At 41.8% G+C, this 17,112-nt stretch overlaps 1 pseudogene across 1 annotated transcript; it reads left to right on the forward strand.

The window, feature by feature from the left end:
• The first annotated feature begins 14,330 nt into the window (after nucleotides 1-14,330).
• LOC308653487 (protein FAM83F-like) lies at nucleotides 14,331-15,865 on the forward strand (annotated as a pseudogene). Its single transcript has one exon. The product of its transcript is annotated as a protein FAM83F-like (transcript).
• Nucleotides 15,866-17,112: the final 1,247 nt, after the last annotated feature.

Raw genomic sequence — 17,112 nt, forward strand, 5'->3', positions numbered from 1 at the left:
TTAAAAAAATCGCTTCTAAGGGCTATATGGAGAAAACTGTCATACAGAATGGTCAACAATTTTGTAGAATAAGTTTGTAGGACTGAAATATCTGAAACTGAGATTTACTATGAACTTACAGTAACCCAAAAGGTGAGATATGTGGCAAGGAGTATACGAACAGATTAGTTGAATAGAACTGAAAACCTAGAAATAAACTGAGAAAACACAAGTGATGGCAGTACTTCACTGGAGATTATATAATTTTTTAGTGAATTATGAACACCATGGCATCAGTATGCAAAGAAGTGAATTAGACACAGAACTTACAACTTTTAAAAAATGAAATCATTCATCTGAAAGAAAATGTTAAATTTGTAGCTTGTGTCAGACAACATAGCAGAAATTCTATATGGCTTTGTCCTTGACATGAACATTCAAAGCCCAAAGCAGAATCTATAAATAAGGAAGTTAATAAACTATTTCTCTATTGAAAACCCTTCTGTGTTTTCAAATATGCTAATAACTGAATGATAACAAAGTGGATTATATATTTGGCAAATATATATATGATAAAGGTCTGGAATAAAAAATATACAATGAGCTCTTAAAACTCAGCAAAATGTGCTGAAGATGTGGCTCAGTGGTAGACAAATTTTCTACCATGTATGAGGTTCTGGGTTTCATCTTCAGCGCCACATATAAATTAATAACAAAGGTCCATTGATAACTAAATATTTTTTAAAAAACCACTGAGCAACTAAACAACCAGTTTAAAAATGGGCAGTATCACATATAATTTTATTAGAAAGTCATAAGAAGCAATAGTAAGAATAATATAATTAGAAACTATAATAAATATATACAGATCCATGGAGTTAAGATTTGTGTATCTATATCTGTTTTTCTATAGATGTTTGTATATATACATACATAGATTTATAATTATATAAAATACTGCAGATTTACATAGTTTAAGCATAGATCTTTAAAAACCTTTAGTACAATGAGTCATATAATGAATGAATTATATGACATAATAAAATATATTTCATTAATTATATGTAATTTATGCATAAAAAAGATAATCTGTAAAATTTTCATTTACAGAGACATTTACACAATAATATTTTATGGAGCTATGGTTGTAGTTAAGTGGTGCAGAATTTGTTCAGCATATGCAAGAACTTGGGTTTGATTACCAGCAGCACAAAAACAAATGCAATAATTTCCAGTAAGGCCATGATAACATAGTGACATTTGACAGATATTTCATGACTTTACTCTAAGACATTTTCTTGGAAAACCACAGAACTCAGTGGGTTTCTGTGCCTCCTATATATAGTACAAACTTCTATGTCTGAAAAGTTCTACTTGAAATATTTTTTACCAATCCCCCTTAATTTCTAATATCATTAAGTTAAAACAATCAATCATGAGCCTAGTGTACTTTAAGCATAATTTTTATTCAAACTTTCATTTTTTACTTTTCTTATGTTTCTACTTAGTGTCCAGCTTAATTTACTTCATTTACTTCAGTGTACATAAAGTCCCCAAATTATTATTCCTGTTCAATCACCATGGTTCTAAGAACTCTAGCTGAAATGTACAAACAGACCCCTTAGGGAATCTAGACTGATAGCCCTGCCCTGGATGAGCCCATGTATCAAAGCCATAAGGATAAATTATTATGCCTTCTATCTTTCTAATTGTTATGCCTTCTATCTTTCTAAAGGTTATGCCTTCTATCTTTCTAAAGGTTGTTGTCTAATGAACAAAACGGTATTAAAATTTACACAAAAATCTAAAAATATGAGAAAACACATTTTAAAATATCAAGGGATGCAAAAATTAAAAATAATTCTTTGGGAGAATGTTCATGGGTGTTAGAGGGAACTTATTTTTAATGTATAAAAATATCAGAAACTAAACACTGGTGATCATTTTACAACATTGTGACTACTGTAAAAGCTATGGGGTTGTAACCTTAAAAATGGTAAATTAAATTTTACATAGACTTTTCCAGAAGAAAAAAATGTTTTTGTAAGAGGCACAAGAAAAAAGTCAAAACCATAGCAATAATAATAATAAGCATAAAATAAAAGGTTAAAAGGGCAAACAAAACTGCAAGTGATATTTGCAATAAATAACACTATTTCCAATAAATAACACTATTTCCATAATGAGAAACATTTATTTGAATATGCTACTGCCTATATATAATCATCAACAGTGGATTGTTTTCGTATGCCTGACTTATATTTGTAACAGAAAAGCATGTTCGAGTAGCCATGAATATTTGATATCTGTAATTGTAATTAATACTATATTTTGATAGAGCCACATTTTTTTTTGTTCCTAGCATCCCAATTCACAATAGCCAAATTATGGAAGCAGTTCCCATGCCTGTTAATAGAAGAATTGATTAATAAAATGTGATACACACAATATGGAGTTTTTAGTCAGCTATAAAGAAGATTTAAATTATAACATTTGTCAGTAAATGAACAGAAATTAATGACATCATGTTAAGTGAAATAAATCAGACTGATCAAAGGTCAAATGTTTTCTTTCACACCTGACAGCTACAGCAAAAGAAAAAGGGAATGGAGAATTGGATATCATAAATATATAGAGAAGATTAGTGGAGTATAAGGAGATTGAGTGGGAATGAAAAGGAAAGGAGAATATCAAATAAATTTTTAAAATCATGGGTATATAAAAATATACCACTGTGAATTCCACATTCCTGTATAAGTAGAAAGCATCAAACATAAATGAATAAATAGAAGATTTATAAAATAGATGAAGGAGAATATTGGGGGGAAGTAATGAAAGAAAAAATAAGGTAATGAGACTTGAAAGGGATTAAATTAATTTAGAAAAAGAGGTGAAAGACTTGTACAATGAAAACTACAAGATGCTAAAGAAAAAGAATTTAAAAAGACCTAGAAGATGGAAAGTTCTACCTTGTTCTTGAAGAGGTAGAATTAATAGTGTCAAAATGACCAGGCTACCAAAAGCACTATACAGATTTAATGCAATTCCAATCAAAATCCCAATGACATTCCTCATGGAAATAGAAAAAGAAATAAAATTTAATCCTGGAAAAACAAAGAGACCCAGAAGAGGCAAAGCAATCCTTAGAAAAGGAAGGCAGGTGGCATCACTATACCAGACCTTAAACTATACTTCAGAGGAATAGTATCAAAACCAGCATGGTACTGGCACCAAAATACACAAGTAGACCAATTGTATAGAATAGAGAACACAGAGAATAACCCACATAAATACAGTTATCTCATACTAGACAAAGGTACCAAAAACATATTGGAGAAAAAATAGCCCTTTCAACAAATGATGCTAGGGAAACAACAAATCCATACGCAGCAAAATAAAATTAAGACCCTCTCTTTCATCAAGCACAAAACTCAACTCAAAGTGGATCAAGGACCCAAGAATTAAACCAGAGACCCTGGACCTAAGAGAAGAAAATGTAGGTCCTAATCTTCATCATGTTGGATTAGGCCCCGACATCCTTAATACGACTCCTATAGTGTAAGAATTAAAACCAAGATTCAGTAAGTGGATGGATTCAAACTGAACAGCTTCTCAGCAAAAGAAACAATCAGTGAGGTGAAGAGACAGCCTGCATCCTGGGAGCAAATTCTTACCACTCACATGTCACATACAGCCCTCATCTCTAGGGTATATGAAGAACTCAATCTTGACACACACACACACACAAAAACAAAAACAAAACAAACAAACAAACAAAAAAACCACACACAACCATGTAACCCAATGGATAAATGGACCAAGGAACTCAACAAGCATTTCTCAAAATATGATATACAAATGAGCAACAAATATATATGAAAAGTTCAACATAGCAATTAGAGAAATGCAAATCAAAGCTAAGATTTCATCTCACTCCAGCCAGAATTGCAGCTATTATGCATATAAACAATAAGTGTCCTCAAGGATGTGGGGGAAAAGGCACATTGATACGTTGCTGGTGGGGATGCAAATTGGTGTAGGCAATATGGAAAGCAGTATGGAGAGTCCTTGGAAATCTGGGAATGAAACCACCATTTTACCCAGCTATCCCACTCCTCAGTCTATACCCAAAGGGCTTAAAAACAGCATACTACAGGGACACAGCCACATCAATGTTTATAGCAGCACAATTCACAATAGATAAACTGTGGATGCCCTTCAGTGGATGAATGGATAAAAAATATGTGGTATATACACACAATGGAATATTACTAAGCACTAAAAAAGAATAAAAACATTGCATTTGACAGTAAAGTAATGGAGTTGGAGAATATTATGTTAAGTGAAGTTAGCCAATCCCCCCAAAACAAATGCCAAATATTTTCTCTGATATATGGGGGGTGACTCACAGTGGGGTTAGGGAGGGAGAGCATGGGAGGATTAGATTAATTCTAGATAGGGAAGAGGAGTGGGAGGGAATTGGAGGGAGAAGGGGATTAGCAAGGATGGTGGAATGTCATGGTTTTCATTATACAATGATATGATCAACATCATTATTCAAATTACATGTATGAAGACTTGATTTGGGTGTCAACATATCTTATATACAAAGACATGAAAATTGTGACATATTTGTGTATTAACAATTGTAATGCAGAAAGAAATGAGTTCATATATAATGGGATAAGTTGATGTGAACATACTTTATATACAGAGATATGAAAAACTGTGATATATATGTGTAATAAAAATCATAATGCATTCCACTGTTATCATTTATCTTTAAAAATAATAAAAAATATTTTAAAAACATAAAAAATAAAAATAATAAATCATGACTTTAAAAAATCTGAAAAAAAAGAAATTGTGAGCTGGGATGCATGTGGTGCTACACACCTGATATATCCAGTCTTCTGGAGGCTTAGGAAGGCAAGATCACAATTGTGAAGCTGACCCCAGCAACCAAGTAAAACCCTGCCTTAACTGTGAAAAAAGTAATAGTCATTTTAAAAAACTAAATTCAAAAAACATTTAAAAATTAATTTTTTAAAATAAAAATTAAAAAGGGCTGAGGATATAGCTCAGTAATAGGATACCCTGGAAATTCCATCCAGAAATAACCATTTCTGGCAATCAGCCACATTCTGTTTGCCATATTACATACAGTTGGACAAATACTATGAAACACTGTGTCAGTTTTATATTGATGTCACATAAATATCACATTTCACACATAAGCATATTTTAAAAGGACACCTGCAGAATTTGAAAAAAAATACAAATACAGATCAGCACATAACAGACTGAATTACACACCCTGGGAATAGATGATAGGACTCCTCATTATAAAGAGGACAGCTTCCCTCAGGTTCATCTATGATAACACCCCATCAAAATTTCACCATGATTTCCTTTCCATTTGAAGAAGGGACCAAAGCAAAAAAGTTTGAAAATTCTCCTGGAAGGTTAAATGGATATGAAATTAGACAAGAATTCTGAACTCTAAGAGCAAAAGCAGGAACTATCATTACCAGGCACTAATGTATGTTGTAAAATTATCATAATGCACTGATTTGAGGTCCAAGAAAATCACAATGCAGCAATTTCATAGATGACTCCGCATGTATGTAAATGTCATTTTTATTTTGAAGTGCAATGAAAAGACCTAGATAAATGCAACCATCTCCAGCAGAGGATTTGATGTGAATGAACAAGACAACCCAACGTGAAGGGAGGTGTGGGAACTGGAGGCGCAGAGCACTGGTAGGGCTTGGGGGCAGGACATGCGTGGTACTGGATTATACTCCAGCACCCCTAAGAAGCACATACTGAGTAGGATTATGTTTCAAAATTATACCAGAATAGGAGGCTCCTGGTATAATTTGGTATAACTGTTACAATTATCATCAAGGAATCATGACATCAACAGAGTCCACCCACAGACCCACGTGGATGTAATAATCATACACTTAATTGCAATGGAAAAGTCATTATCAATCCAACCCTAACCAGGCCACCCTCAGCAATGTAGCTAGACCCGTGGTCAGAATAAAAACTAAAAGCTACCAGGGTCAGAGCTGAGTGGTAAAGCACTCTTCTGTTAATTACCAAAACATAAAACAAATAAACTCCACAAAACTAGCTCAGGAATAAGCAGGGTCCCTGTACACTGCAGCTCCCCTCCTACAGAAAAAGAGTGTTTGAAGGAAATAATACAAGATTTGTATTCCCAGTTATTTTTGTTTATTTTTGGTATTTAACTAAGTCAGTTTCTCTTTGATAGGTTTTTCCTTTAGAGTGATACTACCCTTTTCTGATTTTTATTGTTGTTCATTTCCTCCTCATGGAATATTTTGCCAAGGATGTTCTGTAGTGCAGGTTTCTGGTTGTAAATTCTATGATGGCTCCATAGTTTAGCTCTTGTGAGTTGTGGTGCCATAAACATTGATGGGGCTCTGTCCATTGTGAGATTTCAACATATCACAGCGCTCTCTCCTACATAACTTTTAAACTTCAGCATTCTCAACCTAAGAGAACTATATGCTGGTCATCTCTACCCTGTCACAAAGAAGGCAATCCCTCCACTATATATACCAGCCTTCCAACAAGGAAGGGAAGGAGGAAAGAAAGAAGTAGGGAGGTGGGCAGAAGACCTGAGCAGGAGTCACCACTGATTCTCTGTGGCATTACTTCTTCCTAAAGGTAATAAGTGATACAGAGCAGAAACTCTTGTCCCTCTTGCTGATGACCCAGCACAAGGAGAAAACAGGAACCGAAACATCTGATCTCCAATATCTACCAACTGACAAAGGAAGAGAACCCAGCTCCTATGAGCACTGTAAGGCTTCTTATTTAAAACATCTTTTTAGTTGGGATTTGTAGCATAAATTTGCTAAGATGAAAAGCTAAGCAGGACTGTTTCTACCCCAACATAGGGCACTTGAAAGGGAACAAATGAGGAACATGGTCACTACCACTGGCTGAGCCTATGGTACTGCTCCTGGCACCCTGTTTCCATGCTCTACGTACATATGTCTCTAAATCCTCATAACAACCCTATGAGTATTCCCATTTTATAGATGAAGAAACTAGGGAAGAGTCAAGAGCCTTGCCCAAGAACAGGAGGAAAAAATGAAGTTGACATTCAAAACAAAACAAAAATATGTTTCCAGATAATATACTTTCAACCACTAGCCAGTCCTTCTTTTATTTGAAATGAAATAATATCACTGTAAAAACAACTCTTAAAATGTAAAGTGATTATCAGATACCCATTCTATTACACTATTAAAAGGTAAATCTCAAAATCTCTCTACAGAATTTCTACCCAAGCCACTAGAGCCCTGGGAAGTGTATTGTGTATTTCTGTATACATTATATCACATAATCTTCAGATCCCAAAGATAATGGCACAGGTGGGTATTAAACCATTCAACTAACAAATGAGTATCTTCCAGAGTCAGTAAATGAATACCACCACAAAGCTTCTAAGAGGCAAAGGCTCAGTTCATTCATAAATGACACTTTTGGAAATATTCTGTCCTCTTTCTCCAAATGAATCAAATTTCATGAGGTGACTATAACCTCCATTTTATATAAGATTACACAGGAATGGTTTAAAGCTCAGAACACAAAGAAACTTAAATGAAGTAAACATCAGACATCAACAATATCTTCCAAGGAAAGGAGTAATCCACAGCTGTTTCAATCCTGGCAGAGTAACAAGGAATCTGTCAATGGCAAGGATAAAAAGATACAAGCTTATCTATTAACAAACTTTTAACCTTCATATGTGAGCTAAAATGATGGATTAGCATCACCAAGAGCCCGTAACACACAGCCAAGTCTGCATCCATCTGCCAAGTCTTTCCTGGCAACACATATGGATAGTGCATAAGGATATGGGGCAGGAGAAGTGAGAGATCATGTCTCTCTGGCACCGGTGAACACCCCTGGCTGCAGAGTAGGAGGCTGAAATCTGGAGGAAGTCAGGAGAACTGAGAGAAATTCCTAGCCACAGACTAGAAAGTAAAGAACTCAACAGTGTCCAAAAACACAAGTAGTCAAGCTATAAAACAAAGAGATCTCCCACTCTTCAGAAAGATGACAGCTTGGCTCTTAAGCATAGGAGATCACCAATGTCCTATTGGGGCTCAGATTCAAAGCTCCATTAAAATCATAGTCCTGACCCCAATCTTAAGGCAGTAAAATGCCAGTGGTGACCAGTACCTAATATTACTACAAAGCTCTGCCCTAGCCCAGACCAGGGAGTCCAGCCGCCGCAGCCCGCACTCACCGGTCCACGGTCCCACCGCTGGCGCTGGAGCTGCGCTCGGAGCTTCAGCGTCCCGCCGCGCCGCGGCCGCCACGCGCCCCCTCCGGCAACACACCGCACACAGTGGCGGGAGCGATGCCGCCTCTGGCCCGACCACGGCCGCGGCCACGCCCCTCCATCTGGGCTGGGATTGTGGCTCAGCGGTACAGGGCTTACCTAGCAGGGGCAGACCCAGGTTCAATCCTCAGCACCACATAAAAATAAAGGCATTGTGTTGTGTCCATCTACACCTAAACAATTAAAAAAAAAAAAACTAACCATCTGATTTTAAAATGAACAGAAGATCTGAACAGACAATTCAAAAAGTAGGTATGATGATATGCAGATGACAAATAAGCATATGCTCAACAACACATGTCATTTGGCAATTGCAAACTGGAACAATAAGATATCATAACATACCTACTAGGGACAAAAAAAAAAAAAACAAAAAAGCCAAATGCAGGCAGTGATGCAGAGCAATAGGAACACTCATTCATTGCTGCTAGGAAAGATGCAATCACTTTGGAAAACACTTTGACAGTTTCATATAAAGCCAGGTATAGTTTTACCATAGGACCCAGCAATCACATTTCTAAATATTTGCCCAATTGAGTTGAAAATGTTTTTCCCTTTGTTCATTTTTTTTTTCTTTTCAGGTATACACAAATGTAGAGTGTAATTTCACATATTATAGATACATAGATTATAACTTACTCTAGGATCTGTGCTTGGGAACTCCTGGCCAGCTCTCCTTCTACACTTATCTACTGGGACCCTGAGTTGCTCTACTTCTTCTTCCAGCATTGCTGACTCTGGGACTCCACCTACACCTTCTAAGTGGGCTAAAGAGCCCGTGCTGACTGGAGCTCACATGGTGGGTCTCCCAGGAGTGCAGTTAGCCCCCATGGTTAGACAGATCCCGTGGCGCTCCTGTGCACGTGCATGCACATGCACGTGCGCAGGAGTGCAGTTAGCGCCCATGGTTAGACAGATCCCGTGGCGCTCCTGTGCACGTGCATGCACATGCACGTGCGCAGGAGTGCAGTTAGCGCCCATGGTTAGACAGATCCCGTGGCGCTCCTGTGCACGTGCATGCACATGCACGTGCGCAGGAGTGCAGTTAGCGCCCATGGTTAGACAGATCCCGTGGCGCTCCTGTGCACGTGCATGCACATGCACGTGCGCAGGAGTGCAGTTAGCGCCCATGGTTAGATCCCGTGGCGCTCCTGTGCACGTGCATGCACATGCACGTGCGCAGGAGTGCAGTTAGCGCCCATGGTTAGACAGATCCCATGGCGCTCCTGTGCACGTGCATGCACATGCACGTGCACAGGAGTGCAGTTAGCGCCGACGGTTAGATCTCGTGGCGCTCCTGTGCACGTGCATGCACATGCACGTGTGAGCAACAACCATTTTTGTGGGAGTTGGCGCCCGGAGCAGAGCCACGTCTGGACCTCAGCAGCCTGAGAAGCGGCAGAGTGTAGAAGTAACCCTCCTGACAAGTTGGGGGCATCCCTGAGTAGGTTTAGGGCCTGTGCCAGGTCTGCCCCTCAGTGCCTGGGTCCTGCCCTACGGGGGACTTGCCTCTTACAACAGTTCTTCATTCAGTAGGTGGCCTCTGACCTCCACCCTCGCCCCTGGAGAAGGATGAACACCTTTTGCAAGACCCTGGGTGCCATGGGAGTTCGAGCTAGGGTCGTGGGCTACAATCCCACAGGCCGCCTACACAAAGCTGCCAGGGATGGAGACTTGGAGGAAGTGAGGCGTCTCCTTAGAGGGAGCTGTCATATCAATGACGCGGATAAGAAGAACAGGTAATAGAGTCCAAGAGGCCGGCAGCCCCTGGTGCAAGGGACCTCATGGGGAGGGCAGAGCCGATGGAGAAGAAGCCAGCTTCATCCAGGCCATTCCCTGGAGGATAGGGCAGAAAGGTGGCCTTGTTTTACCTGGATGCTTGGCTTTAACAACCTCAGGGACTCTTTAGCACCTATAGACCTTGGTGCAGTCTGATGCCCAGGCCCTCTTGTTAAGCAGCTACACGGAAAAAAAAAAAAAAAATTAGCCGGTTTCCCTGGTGCTGACATATCCCCTCAGGAGGCTGGCCAGCCAGCACTGCAGAGCTGCTCACCAAGGGGACTGAGCACAGTGGGCGCCAGAACCTCGTTAAGGGGGCTGAGAAGTGGCGGCAGGGGCTGACAGAGGCTGACAGAGGGCGGGATCATGCTTCCTGACACATTGGCGCAACCCAAAGCTGGGCAGTGTCTGGGCTAGGAGCTTTGCTGGGTCCACACTTCTGTCCCTGGGTCCTGCCCTAGGGGATATTTGCATTCTGTGCTTAGCAGCCTAGGGGAAAGAGCCAGGGAAGACATGGAAGGGTCAGCGAGAAGGAGCATCTGCCTGAGGCTGGAGGGAGCTGACCTGTGTCCTCACCCAGCCTGTGCCTATGCCACCTTAGCCCTAGCCCTAGCCCTAACCCTAATCCTAACCCTAACCCTAATATTATGTCTCACTAAGAAGAATCAATAAAAATAGAAAAAAATAAAAAGTATATCATAGTCCAGGTGGGAAAGTTCATTATATAAAAAAATCACTCATAATATAATTACACCAATATTCTTTTTTTTTTTTTAAAGAGAGAGTGAGAGAGGAGAGTAAGAGAGAGAGAGAGAATTTTTTTTAATATTTATTTTTTAGTTCTCGGCGGACACAACATCTTTGTTGGTATGTGGTGCTGAGGATCGAACCCGGGCCGCACGCATGCCAGACAAGCACGCTACCGCTTGAGCCACATCCCCAGCCCACACCAATATTCTTTATTGCTGTATACTTATGTTTACATTTTGTCTAATCTGCAGCCTTGTAAGGGTCTTTGATGTGGGCAGATGATTCTTTGTTCTCTGTTCTGATTTCAGTTTTGCAGTTGTTTTTTACAATTAGTTTTCTTAGGGTTGCCACTTCTACTCCTCTTTATGCATTTCTTGCTTCTCATATACTTTACTTACTAGTTCATGTGTTCTTAGTGTCTCTTGACCAATCAACCATTTTCTTAACAAGATTATTGAGAACCCCTGTTTTTTTTCCTGCAAGTGCTAAGTTAACTTTAATGAATTCTGAGACAGTAGAATAGAAGTCATGCATGGGAGCATTCACATTCTCAAAAACACATCGTGGGTTTTCAATCTTGTCACCCCTTCACGCTGATCACACTAAGGAAAATTCACTAAATGCTTTAAATGCAAATCTGCAGATTTATGCTGTCCAGGTATCATTTTCTGTAGTTATCCATTCAGGTATCATTTTCTGCAGTTATCCATTCTTGTTCTTTTGTTTATTTAGGCACAGAGATCAGAACATCTGTTCACTGCATCCAATGGTACAGGCTCTCAGTCACCAGGGCCAAGATGACTGCAGGCAGGGTATGCACAGGCTGCACAGTAAGCTGCTGCCCTAGTGCCCCTTCTCTGGCTTGTTCTCAGGACACTTGGAATAGCCAGAGCCTGAACCCTGGTGTGGTGTATTTTAAGAGAAATATTTATTATTACCAAAGTCTGAGCTCTTTCTATGGTTAACAGTTTCAAATAACCAAATAAAAATGTCAGACCTTAATCATTTTTGAGTTCTACATACAAACTTTTAGGATAATTATGACACTAACAAAGTGTTTGTAGTAAAGACTTGCCCGTCTGTGTACCAAATTCCCCATCAACTGTCACATATTGTTTGCCAACAGACAAAAGGCAGATAAATGAGTAGAACAGAATAAAACAAGAAGCACCCAAATATCTGAAAAAGTTTAGAATGTGCTACTGATGAATATCATATTCGTAGAAAAATAATTATGTGTCAATGAAATGTGTAATAATTGTAGAAAACTAGCTGGATTTTTATGTCACAAAAATAATTCCCTGATACAATATGGATTATTAATTTTAAATAATGCAAAATGAGAAAAATATTAGAAGAAAACACAAATCCTTCTGTACACATTTTATGTGGACAAAGTTCCTAGAAAGAATGAACTGAAAAACAAGGCTTCCTTTTGTTCTTTTTCTCTTTTAGTTCTTAATTTTGTTCCTGGGGTTTGATCCCATTACCTTGAGCTTTCTATTCAAGTGCTCTTCCATTAAGCTGTATTCCAGAGCCCCTGAACCTTATAATTTAAATTAGGGAAAGTACTTTTTTTCAGATGCACAAGTGACCTGTGTATATAGGAAAAAGGACTTTGTGTCCCTACTAAGAGAAGGAATTTAAGTTTAATGACAAATGAAATACAGTTTTTAGCTACAATACTTGTGAGAATGAAGAGTAGTGGTACTTATGTTGCTGCTTAAGGGTTGAGTTCCTTATGAATTCTCAAATAAATGATAGTATTGTACATTTTAATAATGTTTATTTCTGCACATATCAATTTCTTTATACTATCTTTAGGATATTATAAAATATGCATGACTTAATATAGCAGTGTGTTAGAAAGGACTCATAGAATTGATTGTAGTAAGAAAATGCAGTGCATTCCTAGCATGAAATATTATGTAACCATTAGAGGTGACAAAGATATAAATGTATGTTGACCTGAGAAGATGTCTTTTTGAACATCAAGTGAAAACGAAGCTTGATAGTACATACACACAAATAGATTGTGGTCTTGTGTTAGGCACAAATATATAAAAAAATGTAGTAAAATTTAAACACTGAGGTATTATTTTCAGCATTCAAATTATGAGTAAAGATTTCTTTTCCTCTTTTGTTTAATGTTTATTTTATCTCCAATATTTGGCAATTCCTCCTTATCTTTCTGTTTGTTTCTATCTTAGTTTCATTGACAGCAGTTAATATGCTCTGTAGTAATGCAGTATTTTGACATTTTCTGTGTTCTGCTTTTTTTCAACTTCCATGTGGGTAGTTTTGGAAAAATTCCACATTGGCTTCTACTTTTCCTTTTCCTTACCTGTTATTTCTAAAATGCATATGTGTAAAAGTTTTAATGAGAACTACTTGTTAATAAAATAATCTTTGGGAGGAGCAGGGAGATGAATCTTGTTTCTGTAGATTGTTATCTTTAGCCAACTTTTAGCCTCTTCAGAAGAAAAGGTAATCTTTTCATCTGTGCTTGTAGATATTAGTGCCTATACATTTCCTATACATGTCTGTTTTATTCCATACAGATTTATTTCATAAATGCAATTGTAGGTTTATCGTTTTTAGTTACATTCTTAAGAAAGTAAAAGAAAGCAAATATAAATATTGTTGAAAGTATTGCTTTAATTTACAAAACTTTTGTTTAAAAATGCTGAACTCCCCACCAGGTGCCTTTGTGTAAATCTGTAATCCCAGAAATATGTGAGGCTGAGGTAGAAGGATCTCAAGTTCAAAGCCAGTCTCAGCAATTTAGAGAGGCCCTTAGCAACTTAGGGAGACACTGTCTCAAAATGAAAAATAAAAAAGACTGTGGCTGTTGCTCAGTGTTTAAGTGCCCCTGGATTCAATTCCCAGTAGAGAACGACAAACAAACAAGCAAAAAAACACCACACACTGAACTCCCCAAGTATACTTTATCTGTTCTTTCATTTCATTTACTCACCACTCATATCCTGAATACCTATTATATATTTGACATATTTTACTATTTCTGAGGTCCTCCTTTCTTAAAAACTTCATGTTTCCCTGACTGGAGATTTAAAACTGAACTAATAGAACTCAATTTGAAGTGAAGAATTTCCTCAGGCTTTTCAAACAAAAGCACTTCTGGAGATAAGAGTTTGTAAACTGCCCATTCGAAAAGTTAAGATCACATTAATACTGATATTAAGTATTGGATATATTCAATTTACTTAAGTGCTACAAATCTAAATACTGAACAATGTGAAACATACTAATTCTTTTGAATCATACATTTCCGTTGGTTTTATGTTTCTTGAAAAAAAAAAAGCAAGAATAACTTTGCTTTAAATTTGGTCTATTGGCCCCTCGGAGGCTCCAGGTGAGGCTGTGGGACCTCCGCGCCCGGGCAGGGGCCGGCCCGGGGCCAGGCGCCATGGCCGATTCCCAGCTGAGCTGCCTGGACGAGGCGCACGTGAACCCGAAGGTGACCGAGGCTCAGGCCGCCTTCTACTACTGCGAGCGGCGGCGGGCCGCGCTGGAGGCGCTGCTGGGCCGCGGCGAGCAGGCCTACCGCGAGTGGCTCAAGAAGGAGCGGCTGCGGGACTTCCTCTCCAGCCAGGAGCGCCAGGCCCTGTGCACCGCTTGGAGCCCCTACGAGGACGCGGCCGCCGCAGCCCCCGCCGTCCGCGGCAAGAGCAAGAGCAAGGCCAATGTCCCAGCGAAGGTCCCGGCTGAACCATGCGAGTCCCTGGCCTACCGGCCGGACCGCTCCGACACCGAGGTGCCCCCTCTGGACCTGGGCTGGACCGACGCTGGCTTCTACCGCGGCATGAGCCGCGTCACTCTCTTCACCCATCCCCCCAAGGAGGAGAAGGCGCCCCACCTCAAGCAGGTGGTCAGGCAGATGATCCAACAGGCCCAGAAGGTCATTGCTGTGGTCATGGACCTCTTCACCGATGGGGATATTTTCCAAGACATTGTGGATGCTGCCTCCAAGCGCCGGGTCCCAGTGTATATCATCCTGGACGAGGCTGGAGTGCAGTATTTCCTGGAGATGTGCGGGAGCCTCGAGCTGGCTGACTTCCGTATTGGGAACATCCGTGTCCGCTCTGTGACAGGCGTTGGCTTCTACATGCCCATGGGGAAGATTAAAGGAACCCTGTCATCAAGGTTCCTGATGGTAGATGGTGACAAAGTAGCCACTGGATCCTACAAGGCAGTACACAGAACCCTTCGACGTGGAGTTCCGGGAGCTATACGCCATCTCCGAGGAAGTGAACTTGTTCCAGCAGCTGGGCCTGGCAGGAGGCGCTGGCAGACTTGGCCTCGACCGCTCCTCCACTGTGGCTCGCAAGCTTATCAACCCCAAGTAGGCCTTGGTGGCAGGTAGCCGCCACCCACCGGGGGAGATGATGCGCTGGGCTGCCCGGCAACAGCGGGAGGCTGATGGCAACCCGGAGGGGCAGGAGGAGGGCAGCGGAGGTGGCGAGGCAGCCCGGCGCCTGGAGAGCTTCCTGAATGACCTGGTTACTATAGAGCAGGTGTGGCCCCCCGTGGATCCCTTCCCCTTGACAGATCTGAGCCACCCGAGGCTCAAATCCCGAGAGGCAGTCACCCAAAATGGCAAGGGAGATGCTGCCAACGGGGCCCCATACCAGCCACGGAGGGCAAGCGTTTCATGGGCAGCAGGTTGTTCAGCCGCCGGGCCAAGAGGCCTGCAGCACCCAGCAACAGGGCCGGCTCGCTCTCCCCCGAGGCCTGCCCCGACGTGGAGTTTCTGAAGGGGAAGAGGCCCACTGAGGACTCCAGCACCAACATCTCAGGTAAAACAAGTCCCAGTCCTTCCAAGTCCGGCAATTGCGTGATTTCCTGAGCTGCAGGACCTGTGGATGCCCACCTGTCCTGCCCTGTGCCCTGGACAGCACAGGCCCCACCCTGTACCAGTTTGGACCTCCAGCCTCACCGGCCTCCGCCTGCAGCCTCACCGGCCTCCGCCTGCAGCCTCCATCCTGGCCTCAGCGCCTGAATCCAGATGGAAGAGTGGGTCCCAAGACTTCTAAGACCATCGTGTGCTTCCAGACTGTGGTGGCCAGGCCAGGAAGGGTCACTGCTGCTTTGTTTACATGAAGAGGAAGCTCGACTAGTGTCTGCTCCCCTTTATATACCTGCCCCTCCCTCCACTGGGTCAGCCCTGCCCGCCATGTCCCTGGGTAGGGAAAGGGCCATGTCTTTGTGCCCTAGTAGGAGAAGTCTCTGGGTCAGCTCCAGCCACCTGGTTTCTCTTTTTCTGAGCTTCCTGGTACTTTTTGGTTGCTCCTACCAGGAAGGACAGGGTTCTGAGTAGGGGTCCCCAGTTCCAGTCTTGCTCCAGCCTTAGAACTACCAGTAGAAGGAGCATCTGGGACAGCTGGGACACTGGCTGCTGTGGCCTTCCTGGCCTAGACCTACACTGGGCTCTGAGGGAACAGAGGGGAAGACACCAGGCTCCCACAGTCAGTGGCAAGTTTGGACCCCGCCCATGCAAAAGTCCCTTCCCTCCCCAACCCAGCAGGCGGGGTTGGTACTCCAGGCCTCCTGGGCAGGTGCCTGCTGCAGCCGCTCCATGGGTTCTTAGAGGGCCTGGCCTGGGCCTCCCTTCAGTTTGCTTTGGTTTGCAGCCCAATGAAGGGAAAGAGAGGGTCCCAGGTGATGGGGAATTGGACTCTAAAGACAGGAGAATTTTCCCCTTCCCCCTAAGATGGTCATGGGTCCCCTCCACCTACAGAACTTCCCCAGTTACATTTCAGCCAAAGACTAGCCTTAGCCTCCTGTGACGTATTGGGCTCTGCTCAGGGGCCTCGTCCCCCCCAAGCAGGTGGCCTCTGCCACAGTGCTGGGCGAGGGCACCCAGTACACAATGCCCCTCCCCATCCAGTGACTGGTTTAAACAGTTCTGGAAAGTGCTTCCTTATGCACCAAGGCCTGGCCATGTGACGCATCTCTTTCTAGAGAACAGAGGAGATGTGAGAGTGGGGGCCAAGCCTTAGCTCCAAGTGGTCCCTTAGAGGTGAGGGACACAAGAGGCCTAAGCAGGCAGCTCAGCCAGCCCTTGTGCCGCCCGGAGGTGGGAAGCTGGCCTGCTTTACCCTTCTTCCCTCTCCTTCATGCAGGGCCAGGAGAGACACCTAGCAGGGTCCCTGTGGAAGTTCCAAGTCACTGCAGCCTAGAGCCAGCCC

The sequence above is a fragment of the Spermophilus citellus genome (genome assembly GCF_964194105.1).
Source record: "Spermophilus citellus genome assembly, chromosome: 1".
NCBI lineage: Eukaryota > Metazoa > Chordata > Mammalia > Rodentia > Sciuridae > Spermophilus > Spermophilus citellus.